Source organism: Monodon monoceros, unplaced genomic scaffold, assembly GCF_005190385.1.
Source record: "Monodon monoceros isolate NGI ecotype Baffin Bay Population unplaced genomic scaffold, NGI_Narwhal_1 Super_Scaffold_4, whole genome shotgun sequence".
Taxonomy (NCBI): Eukaryota; Metazoa; Chordata; class Mammalia; order Artiodactyla; family Monodontidae; genus Monodon; species Monodon monoceros.
Window position 1 is genome coordinate 81,950,276 of NW_021703781.1, and position 11,752 is coordinate 81,962,027.

The 11,752-nt window shown below is 56.8% G+C and overlaps 1 protein-coding gene across 1 annotated transcript in view; it reads left to right on the top strand.

Annotated features, from left to right (window-relative positions):
- The window catches only part of ADGRA1 (adhesion G protein-coupled receptor A1), a 31,609-nt gene that overhangs the window by 15,668 nt on the left and 4,189 nt on the right, over nt 1–11,752 (top strand). The gene's annotated exons all lie outside the window — the stretch shown is intronic.

Consider the following 11,752-nt stretch of genomic DNA (forward strand, 5'->3'; position numbering starts at 1 on the left):
CACGTGGCTGAGGGGAGAGAACTTGACTCCAATGATGGGAAACATACTATTTCATTCCTTCCGGTGTTTGGAAAGCTCTGAGGTCAGGGTCAGGAGCCGGGGAGGGCCTGGGGTGGAGGTGGGTTACTTTGCAGGTTCTGCTGGGGGGCTGCATGGCCAGGTTAGCTGTCTGCTTTCTCTATGTGAGGAATGGAATGGGTGTGGAGTGTGGGCTCTAGGGGAGCACCTCGATTCAGGCCCCGGGCCAGGCCCAAGGGTCACCGAGCAGAGTCAAGGCCTTTATGGGTCTCTCATGGCTGTGAGCTGAGTGTGAATTGGGTCCCTGGCCCGTCAGTCCTGCCTCAGGGCGTCTTGCTGGGGTATCACCACTTGGAACAAAAGGGTGTACATTTAGACAAGGAGGTGCTACCCCTCAGCTTTGGGGGTGGGAGTCTGGGGATGGGCCAGACTCAGAGCCTCAGCTGGGCCCAGGATGTCAGCACCAGGACCTTCTGGTTTTCTTGGGGTGGGGGTGGGGGGTAGGCCTTGGGGAACCAGCACATGGGCAGCGCAGGAAGCATTGTGAAGGGCTAGGGGGAAAGCGGAGGTGGGAAAGAACAGCAGGAGGTGAGAGAGGACCATATGCCCCACAGGGGAGCTGCCCAGTGAGGGGGCAGGACTGGAGCATGGACCCGGCCAGGAGCCCAGTCCAGCTCCCAAGGGCCCACCCAGCCCAGCCTCCACCACCAGGCCCCCTGATCCAGGACACAGCACTGCGCACCCATGACAGGGTCCCCTCACACCAAGATGCCTGGAGGGACTCAAGGCAGAGCTCCCCACTCCAGCCACCACCGCCCAGTGTCCATGCAGCCCTGGTGCAGCCTTCGGTCCCCAAGGTGCCAATGCTGTTTCTCAGAGGTCCCAACACAACTAATGTGTCCACGAGGGACACAAAACCACACCCACACTCCTGTGTGTCCACATGGACCCGAGCACACACCCAGCACCCTGGTGTGTCCACATGGACCCAAGCCCACACCCAGCGCCCTGGTGTGTCCATGTGGACCTGAGCCCACGCCCAGCGCCCTGGTGTGTCCGTGTGGACCTGAGCCCACACCCAGTGCCCTGGGGTGTCCACATGGACCTGAGCGCATGCCCAGCACCACCACACACAGCAGGCGGCTCAGTAAGGCACTGGCACCATCACCCCCACGCCAGTGTCAGGAAGCTGGGCGTTGCTCCATGTTGTTCTCATCCCCTCCCCACGTCAGGAGGAGCCCCTGTGTTCCCAGGCTCCCCTCCTCTGTCACCCCGGTCCCCCTCAGCCACTGTACTCCCTTCAGACTGCTCTCCGTCCCCCAGGCCTCCCACCCTCAGTGCCCTTCCGTCCAACCCCCATCCCTCCAGAGTCCCCTCCTAACGTGGAAGCACGCAGGGCCCCGACGCCACTGATGCCGGTCCCCAGCCTGAGCCCCCGCCTTCCCCCAGCAGCCCCTGCTAGGACGCCTGCTTCCACCATGTGGTGATGGCCCCTCCCCACGCCTGCCACTCCCTTTGCTCCTGCAGGACCGTATCCCTGGATCCCACAGAATGCTGTTGGCAGCCATCCCAGTACATCTAACAGGGGCTTTGCTGTGTCCTCCCCCTGGACTGAGGGAAAGGACTGCCTCTGCCCCTTTGTCTCCTCTGAACCAGGCTCACAGCTCTTCCTCATTAAATGTCGAAACCACATGCAGATAAATGATAGTGATTCAGTAAATATTTTTTAATTTGGCCTTGAATGCATAACCTCAGTGCTAATCTGAGCTGGGCTCTGGAGGAAAGCAGTCTGATCAAAACTCTGTTCTGACGTGAGGACCAGAGGCTCAGCTATCATCACAGGACTCCCGGGGTCCCCCCCTCCACTGCTCAGCATGGAGGTGGTGGCTGCTTGGCTGTGGTTCCACAGAGGGACCCACACGGGGCCGCAGTGGGAGGAGACCCTTCAAGCTGAGTCTGGGAGAATCTGCACAGGCTAGCACGCTGGGGAGGGGTTTCTGGGAATGTAGACGCTGGGTGAGGGGTGATAAAGCACAGCTCCGGGAAGAAACGCAGACGAGGCCTCGAAGGGGGCTCGTTGTACTCACAGAGGGGGCCACAGAGCCACGCCAGGCACACAAGGCACAGCCAAGGTGCTCGACCCAGAGGTGCGGACCTTGCTGGGGCCCGGGGTGCGCTGGGGCACTGGCACCGGGGAATTCCACTGGGTGGTCTGAAAGCAAAACCAAGCAGCAGGAACAGGCAGAAGACCGAGTCCAGGGCTGGGTCTGCCACGCGGGCTCAGCTGGTCGGGGTGTGATTTGCAGCGTGTGGCTGAGAAGGTGCTGAAGCTCCAAGCAAGAAGCCAGGTGGAGGATTCTTCGCACGGGAGCGTCCTCCAGGAGCAGAATGCACGCAGGGTTCTGCCCAGGGAAGCCGGCTGCGGGCACATTCAGATCTGCCCTGGGGACCGGCTGCACAGGCGCCCCTGCAGCCCGAGCGCCACAGCTGGTGACCTCCAGACCTGCCATTGGCACAAGTGTCCGGGCCGACCCGGCACATGGAACACCCTCATCAGTCAGTGATATGGGGAACCACCAAGACCCCAGTCCCCAGCCGCCAGCCTTGGGGAGCAGAGCCGGCCTGCTGGTCAGCACTTCCGAGTGTCAGTGGGGAGGAGAGGGAGAAAGCTGGGGAGGGAGAGCCCGGCTGAGAGACACAAACAGAGAAAATGAGGCAGGTGTCCACGCTGAGGGCCAGGGGGCCATGGCTCGGCCACTGCTGAGAGGCCACCACCATGAGGAGGGCTCGGCACCCAAACTTCACGACTGTTTGTCTCTTTAGCCTCGTTCAGGCCCTTCTCTGTCCACGTCTCTACCTTCCCTGCCTGTGTCATCCCCACGGAAGGTGCCGCGTGTAACCTGGTGATCGTGAGTCTCCAAACCCAGCCGCTCGTGGGCCGTTCAGCCAGCACCGGGGGAGCCACTGGAACAGCTGTGCAGGGCACCGTCCGCAGCCTCTGTGGATGGATGGGCGGCCAAGGCCCCTCCGCCAGGGTCTCTGGGTGGACAGACCTCTCCACCTCTCCCGCTCCCTTAGCCTCAGTCCATTCGGGTGACGAAAACAAAACTCCACAGGCCGGCGGCTTAAACAACAGACACTTGTTTCCCACGGTCTGGAGGCCAGCCGTCCAGCACAAAGGCACCAGCAGCTTCGGTGTCTCGTGAGGACCAGCTTCCTGGTTCCTAGGTGTCCGTCTTCTCGCCGTGACCCGACATGGCAGAAGGGGCTGGGAGCTCTCTGGGGTCTCTCATACGGCGCTAATCCCATTTGTGAGGGCTCCACTCGCATGACCAAGGCCCCTCCTAATACCACCACTTGGGTTTAGGATTTCAACATGGGAACGGGGGACATTCAGTCCACAGCAGTCGGCCAAAGAGAGTCGACCTCACAATCAAACGAAGCTTCTTGCTGTGGTTTTACTGAAGCTCGGGGGCTAATTCCCAATTCAGCTGCATGTAATTACATCCTAATTTTGCAATCTGTTCTGCCCTTAGTGCACCTAGGTAGTTTCCTATTACTTAAGGTCAGCTGGTGGTTTTCTTATCTGGAAACTGCAGTTGGCGCTGGTGCTGAGGTGCCTACACCCTGGATGACAGGCGCCTGCAGTTCGTCCATTAGCCCACATGCAGTCGGCCCCGACCCTGGACGGTCCTGCCTGGTGGAGGGATAGTTCCCTGGGGCTCTCTCTGCCAGGAACCCCTTCTCGCAGCAGTGATTAAAGACGGCCAGGGGCTTGGGACATGCTCGGCAAGCGCTGGGCCAGCCGGAACCACACAACCCCCCGGCACGGCCACGGGGGCAGAGGGCTCCGGGGCCGTCGGTGAACCAAGCAGGACCCTCCAAGCCTGACCCCCGGGGCCCCGTGAGGCCACACCTGGGATCACGTCCTGGCTCACAGACCCGGCCCAGGAACACAGGGCTCCTTCTAGGTGAAAGCAACCACGCGGCCCCACATGCTGGCACATCACTGAGAGAATCATGGCAATTGGGGTGCGGTTTCATGCTGGTCATCGTAAAGTGCCCTGGCTACATGTTAAACGCAGGGCACACTCTGAACAGGAGATGGTCTTGGAGCATCTGCATGGCATAGTCAGGGCTTGGACAGGCGTACCTCACTGTGTGGCCTTGAGGCCTTCAGCCACCAGCTTTTCTCCAGGCCTCAGATCATCAAGGATTATCATCTTCCTGTCCACCACGGTCAGTGCAAGCTGGACGTGAGGGTCTGCAGCTCAGAGGCACATCGGTGGCTCTAAAAGCCACATACCTGGGCAATGGATGTGGACACCTCTCTCCCCTGAGCTGAAATCATCAACCTGACCTCTCGCGTTTCAGAAGTCCTGAGCAACACAAGGAGCGCTAACTGCACCAGGAGATGACGGACACCGGGTCTGAAGGGCGGTGCCTGGGCAGGTTCACAGGTCATCCTCACTCCAGCTTCCACCCCGCCCCCCCCAACTGCATCTCCCTGGCTCAAGGACACAGGGAGGGCCTGGCAGCAGTGACCCCCGTGAGAGTCGTTCATATCCGCTCTTCATGTCAGCGCGTCTCGTCCACAAAGACCCAGGCTCCACGAGGGCGCGGACCAGCCAGGGTCTGTCGGCTGACGGCGGTTCCTCAGGCTGTCCTGGGGGAGGGTGCCTTTAGCACGTCTGGCCCCGGACAGTGGACCGACTGTCCAGCGGGGCGAGGGGGACTCATGGCCCTCACCCCGCGGTCAGGACCCTCATCACAGCCTGACGCGGCTTCTCCCAGGTCCTTTCTGGGGGCTCCTTCACCCACTGGTCCCTTCTGGTGGCCGAGCCGCAGAGGGAGAAACTGGCCTCTGCTGGCCTCCATCCTCTCTTGTGGCCCTTTGGACTCTCGGGGAAGCGTTGCTCCCCCTTGACCTGGAAAGAGGGTCCTCCGCTCAGCTCAGCTGACATAGGAAGGGCACTGGGGAGGCCGCGGGGATTTCAAAGTCAGGTTTCCCTGCAGCCCTGGAGGCTTGCGGATTACTAGCCTAAAAGCGGAAAGAGGGGACTCGTAAACAAAAGCCCATTTAAAATACTGAAGCTCAAGTAGATGGGACCTGCGCTGCTGGAGCCAGAAACCCCAGTGGCCTGAGCTCACTGTGTGCCCGTCACTGACACCGCACCCTCGAGGGCAGCTGGGCCTGCCTGGAGCTGGGGACAGGCACATGCAGGGGCTCCTCACCCAGCCCCACAGCTGCCCGCCCAGGACCCGAGCGGCTTCGGCAGGGACAGCGCCCTCCATCTGGGCCCTGCGCCGGCTGTCCAGCGTTCTCTGTCCCGGGAGCTGGTTTATTCTGACTGACGCGGGCTCCAGCCAGGCGAGTGTGCAGGGCAGGGCCCAGGCCCAGCTCAGAGGACAGGACGGGGGACAGTCAGGGGCCCGGGCAGGCGGGTGGCGGGGTCAGAGCCGCCGGAGCCCACACTCTCCAGGCTCTGTGGCACCCCAGGCTCAGGGAGAGAGCTGGTCCTTTCACTTTCTTTTCCTTTTTTTTTTAACTTTTTTTTTTTTTTTTGAGAAATAGAACATTTACACCCCAAATAAGTCTAAAGTATCAGCACAGGTTTATGACATTTTCGTGTGCCCTTCAGGGGCCGCGGAAACCTCAGCCGTGCCCACGCCCAGCCCCCTCTCTGTCCTCACTCATGACTTCTATTGCCTTTTTTAACAGTTTTACCACCCCTAAACACCAGTTTTGTCTGCACTGACTTTGAGCCGTATCCACATGGAATCGCTCATTTCATATTTTTATCTGGTTTTTCACCGCACAGCGTGTTTTTCAGACCCGTCTCTGTAACTGTGTCACCATGCGGCCGTGTGACGTGGACAAATGACCAGCTCTCCTGTAGTCACGCTGCTCCTGGTGGCGCCGGAGGGGGGGTGTGACCCCACCAAACCCCTCAGCCCTTGCCCCTTTCCCTGGGGGGGACCTCTTGGGGGTCCCATCTGCCATCCCCTGCTGAGCACCCAGCCTCCTCCCATCCTCCCTCTAGGCCGTGCGTCCGTCCATCCGTCTGTCCTTTGCCGTAGGACAGCGCACACCCCCTGCATCACCTGGGGCTGCTGGCGTTACAAACGGCTGTCCCGACTCCTACCAGCTGGAAAGCACCTTCTGAAGCAGGAGTCTGGGGCATGAATGCTGCGTCCGGTTAACAAACCCGTCCTTCTCTACAGGTGCCTCGTACGCTTAGCTCTGTGATTCCACTGCCACTTACACTCCTGACTTCCGCCCGGGACGGGAATTTCTGGGCGGTGTAAGCTGGGGGACCAGGTTCGTTTCCTGCTCCTGTTGGAAAACATCACCACAAATTCAGGGGCTTAAAACTACACAGATTTATCATCACAGCCCTGGGGTCAGATGTCTAAACCAGCCCCCCTGGGCTAAATCCACGTGTGGACAGGGCTGGCCCTTCCAGACGCTCCAGGGTCGAATCCGTTTTCGTGCTTTTGCTCGCTTCTAGCGGTGGCTGCACCCTCGGCTCGCGGCCCCTCCAGCGCTGGGGTCACGACCTCACGGAGAGGCCGCGGCTCGCGGCCCCTCCAGCGCTGGGGTCACGACCTCACGGAGAGGCCGCGGCTGGCGGCCCCTCCAGCGCTGGGGTCACGACCTCACGGAGAGGCTGCGGCTGTACTGGAGTTGGCTGGTTGGGGTGGGGAGTGGAGGCTGCTGCAGGAAGGTCCATGCGGGGCGGGGGAGCCGGGGCAGGTGGGGGCGGAGCATCCCCACCGCAGAGCATCCCCACCGCCGAGCGCCCAGCAGCCGCAGCGAGAAAAGCCGCCCTGGCCGAGGGGCCGGAGGCGGCCTCCAGCGCCCTCTGCTGACCGAGCCTGCACGGCGCCCCGCGACCTGTACTCGGTATGGCCCCCCGGCATGTGGGGACTTGGAGCCTGAACAGCCCAGGCAAAGGCCGGGCGAAGCTCCCTGCAGAGGAAGAGGCGCCCGGGGGCTGGAGGGGGCCTGGCCGGAGGCAGCAGAGAGGCCGTGACCGCTCACCCTGCAGGACTCCAGGGCCAGGGCACAGGCTGGCTCCGGCTGCAGCCTCGCCGTGGGGGAGAGGGCGGTGCCAGCTGCGTGGACCCCGACTGTCCACCGCGGGCGGGGCAGAGCCAACCTACTGGCTCCAGGGCCCCGGCTGCCTCTCGGCCTCCAGGGAAGAGAGAGGCGTCGGCAGCACTGAATTGACCCAGGCTGAGACCCGCAGCAGGGTCTCTGGGCAAGCTGTCCCCCCGCTGGCTGTGGCTTAGCCATGTTGCCGATTTCTCCATCCACCCAGACACCAGAGAAGAGACCACCCTGGGCCCCCCGCTGCAGGGCTTCTCGGGGGCTCCCTGAGCCATGGGGCCGCGGGGGGCGGTGCAGGCTTGAGCAGGGGTCCCTTCCATGCGTGTCACATCCCGTGGGGCCGCCTGCCGATGCACCTCACCGTGTGCTCAAGGTGTCTCCTGATCCAACCCCGGGTTTCTCTCCGAGCAGCCCCGTCAGCAGTGGGAGCAGAGCGGCTGCAACACGGGGGCGTGGAGGCCTGCAGGCCAGACCCCTTTGCTGCGTGGCTGGAGCAGGACCCTCAGGCCGGGTCCCCAAGCACTCGCTCCCCTGGGAAGATTTCCCCAGCTCACTGAGGCAGTCGCGCCATTGTCCCTGCAGTTTTATCTGGCCCGGCCGCTGCCCCACCTCGCGCTGAGCTGGAATCCCGGAGGCTGGCTCACTGCGCCTGCAGGGTGTGCAGGCGCAGCTCCTTTCCCTCGGCCCCTCCACGGAGGCGGCAGCACCCCCAGCCTCTGGCCCTCAGGCTGCCCTCACTCAGGCGTCGGGCCACACTGGCCTGTGACAGCATCCTGCGAATCTGGCCAGTTTCTGGGCACGTCGCTTCCCTTTTCCTTCTGCTCTGGGCTGGCCGCGCGGGCCGCGTGCTCGCTCCCGGAGCCCCAGGGAAGGCACTCAGAGCTCATGCCCTGAGGGGCCTGGACGAGTGCAGGGGCCTGCCCCACCATGCCCGCTCTCACCTACAAATAGTGGACATCCTACGAGAACAGAGACTCGGCACCACTCTTCAGAGGAACGTGCTGTGCTGGCAGCAGCTCGAGGGGAACGGGGTGGGCGAGGCCCCCGCCTTCATGGAGAACATGCAGGTGACCCGGGCGTGCAGGGAACAAAGCAGACGGCGTGGCAGGCACAGAGGAGGTGAGCCTGGAGCCGCAGGACGGATGGAGCAGCGGGAGGGCCCGGGGTCCCGGCAGAGACAGAAAGGGGAGGCCCAGGCAGGAGTGAGCCTGGAGGGGCTGCAGGCAGCGATGGGGGTGTGGCCCACGGAGGTGCTTGGAGGGGCCCAGTCACCTGTCACTGGCCGTCATCAGGCCGAAAGTGCTGCTGCGCTGGCCCCGCCTCCCAGAAAGAGCCCTGGCAGATTCTCTTCAAGTGCGGAGTCCCCAGCCTCACCCCAGGAAGGGAGGCCCTGGTGGAGGGGCCGTGCTCAGCTGTTCTCTCCATGGGGAGACCCCTAGCCAGCCCGGATGGGACAGAGCCAAGTGTCCCTGTCCACTGTCAGGCTTCCCTCCGGGACCACACGGTCCTGATGCTGGGGCTTCGTAGTCTATCCTGCAGTCCGTGTTGTTTTCAGGATGGCCTTCGATAGTCCAGACCCTTTACATTTCCATATAAATTTTAGAATAAATTATCCACTTAAAAGAAAGAATCTGCTGGGATTCCGGTCTGATGTCATTGTAAACAGCATTTTTATCTTCCAATGGTTTCCTGCTCGTGTACAGAGTATAACTGATTTTTTGTGTGATAAGCTCGTAACCTCTAAACGCTCTCGTTAGTCCCAGCAGTTGTCTTGGAGACGCCACAGCATCTTTCAGGTATCGAGTCAGGTCACCTGCAAACAGAACTGTACTTCCTTCATTCTCACTGGTGCCTTTACTTCTTTGCTGCCTCCTCAGGGTGCCGGGGTGCCCAGGACAGGGTTCGCAGGGGCTGGGGGGAGGGGCACCTTGTCTGTTCCCGATCTTGGGAACCTCCACCATCTCACCGTCAAGGATGACACCGGCTACCAGTTTTCATAGACGCCTCCCAGTAGGTTGAGGAGATTCATTGATTCCTAGTTTGCTGAGATTTTTTTACGATGAATGCATCTTAAATTTTCTAAAATGTTTTTGCTACACCTATTAAGCAATCACATGGCTTCTCCTTGAGTTTATATGATGAACTGCATTGATCGATGTTTATGAATAACAGGCTCATTCGCATTTCTGTGATCATTCTTACTTGATCATGATGCTTTGTCCTTTTCATAAAGTCCTAGATTTCATTTGCTGACACACTGTTGGAGATGTTTGTGTCTGTGCTCGTGAGGGTTGCTGTGTGTAATCAACTCTTTTTTAAATGTCTCCATCTGAGCTGGGTATCAGCTCATGCTGGCCTCATAAATTGAGTCCGGAGGTGTCCCCTGCTCCTTTATTTTCCGGAAGAGCCCATATCAGATTGGTGTCCTCTCTTCCTCAGATGTGTGTTCTGATTCACTGGGGACACTCGCAGAGCCTGGAGTTTCTCCGCGAGATGTTTGTGGTTATTGAAGTCAGTGCTCTCACTTGAAAGAGAGTATCCAGATTTTCTAATGCTTCTCCTTTCAGTTTTGGTAGCTTGTATTTTTCTCCAGGAATTTATCCATTTCATCTCAGTTGCTAATAGCTGGCGTGCAGTTGTTTACAATATATGCGCATTTTCTCAATGCCTGTGGGTGGACGATTGTTTACAGCATATGCGCATTTTCTCAGTGCCTGTGGGTGGACGATGCTGGCCCTTCTTTCCTGATGCTGCCAATTTGTGCTCTCTCTCTTTACCCCGATCAATCCAGCTATGAGTGTATCGTTTTGTTGACTTTTTTTTTTCCAGAAATCAATTTTGGCATGATAATTTTCACTATTTTTTGTGGGGTTTTTTTTCATTTATTTCTGTCCCTGTTTTTGTCATCTTCTTCCTCCTGGTTACTTTGAGTCTGCTTTGCTCTTTTGTTTTTCTGCCCAGTTGAGGTGGAATCTTCAGTCACTGAACTTTAGACCTTTCTTTTTTTCCTCATAGAAATACTCACGGCTGAGTGTCCCTCTAAGCCCTGCATCCCAGAAATATTATACTGCATTTTTTCTCATTCTGATTAAAATATTTTCTAAATTCCCTTATGATTTCTTCTTTGATCCACGAATTATTTAGAAGCATGTCATTTCATTTTTCAGATATTTGTGGTTTTCCTAGTTAGTTTATTGCTATTAGTTTCTAACTTAATCTCACTTTGATCAGAGAATAAACTGTATGATTTCGATACTTTTACGCTTATCAGCACTTGTTTTACGGAGCATCACGTCACCTGCGATGGTAAATGGTGTGCACTTGAAAAGAGTGAGTGCTATGCAATTACTGGGTGTGATGTTCTAGAAAGAGCAATTAGGGAAAAGATTAATGTTCTTGTTCAGATCTTCTATTTCTTTACTAATTTTTTGCCTACTTGTTCTAGCAATTGCTAAGAGAAGGGAATTCAACACATCAGCTATGACTTTGGAATTGTTTGTTTCTCCCTTTAACTTTGCCCATGTTTGCTTCACATGTTTTGAATCTTCCCTTTGGCTCCCACGCATTTACAGTTGAATGTCTTCCTGTGAACTCACGTTGACATCCTTATGAAATGCCTCTCTTTCTCTCTTCTCTTAAAAGTTTATTTTGTCTGGTATTAATGCAGTCACGCCGGCCTTCTTGGACTCAGTTAGTGTGGATAGCTATTTCCATCCATTCATTTTCAACTTCTCTGTGTCTTTTTACTTAAAATGTCTCCTCCTATTGTAGACAGTATACACCGGGTCTTGCCTTTTTGCTGTTGTTAATCGATTCTGATTATCTCTGGCTTTGACCTAGAATGTTTATTCCATTAAAATTTAATGGGAGTTTTGATTTGGTCTCCATTTCATTATTTGTTTTCTGTTTTTGCTTCTTTTTTCTCTTTTTTTTTCTGTCCTCCCTTTTCCTTTTTTATTTTCTTCTCTGAGTATTTTAATATTTTGTAACATTTCATTTTAGTGTATCTATTAACTTTTTGCCTATTAGCTGTTCATGGTTGCTTTAGGGATTAAAATCCACAGCCTTTCCACAGTCTTTTTAGTTTGACACTTACACTATTTCATGTAAAATACATTAAAAACTTGGCAACTGCATGGGACCATCTCTCCTCCCACCCTCTTTATGCTACAGACACTATAGATGGTGCCCCTACCTATACTGTAAACTCCTCAAGGCAGTGTTAAAATTCTTTCTTTAAACGCCAATATATATTTTAAAGAAATTAGGAGGAAACAAAACCTTTTATATTTACCCAGATGTTCAGTATTTCTGATGACCTTCACTCCTCCAAGCTTCTGTCTGGTAGAGCATCCTATCATCCTGAAGGAGTTTATTTGGCGTTTATTTAACTGCAGGTCAGGGGACAACGAATGTTTTATTTTTGTTAGAATGTGTCTTTCTTTCTCCTTCGTTCTGGAGGACGTGCCCTCTGGATACAGAATTCCGGGAGGAAAAGAGTCCGCAGCCGTCACCGGGTGTGACCATGTGCAGGGTCACCACTTCCACCCGCGGGCCTGGAGTCCGTGCCACTCCCCTCGCTGGGGACCTGGTGCCTCCCGTCATCCACTTCCACCCGCG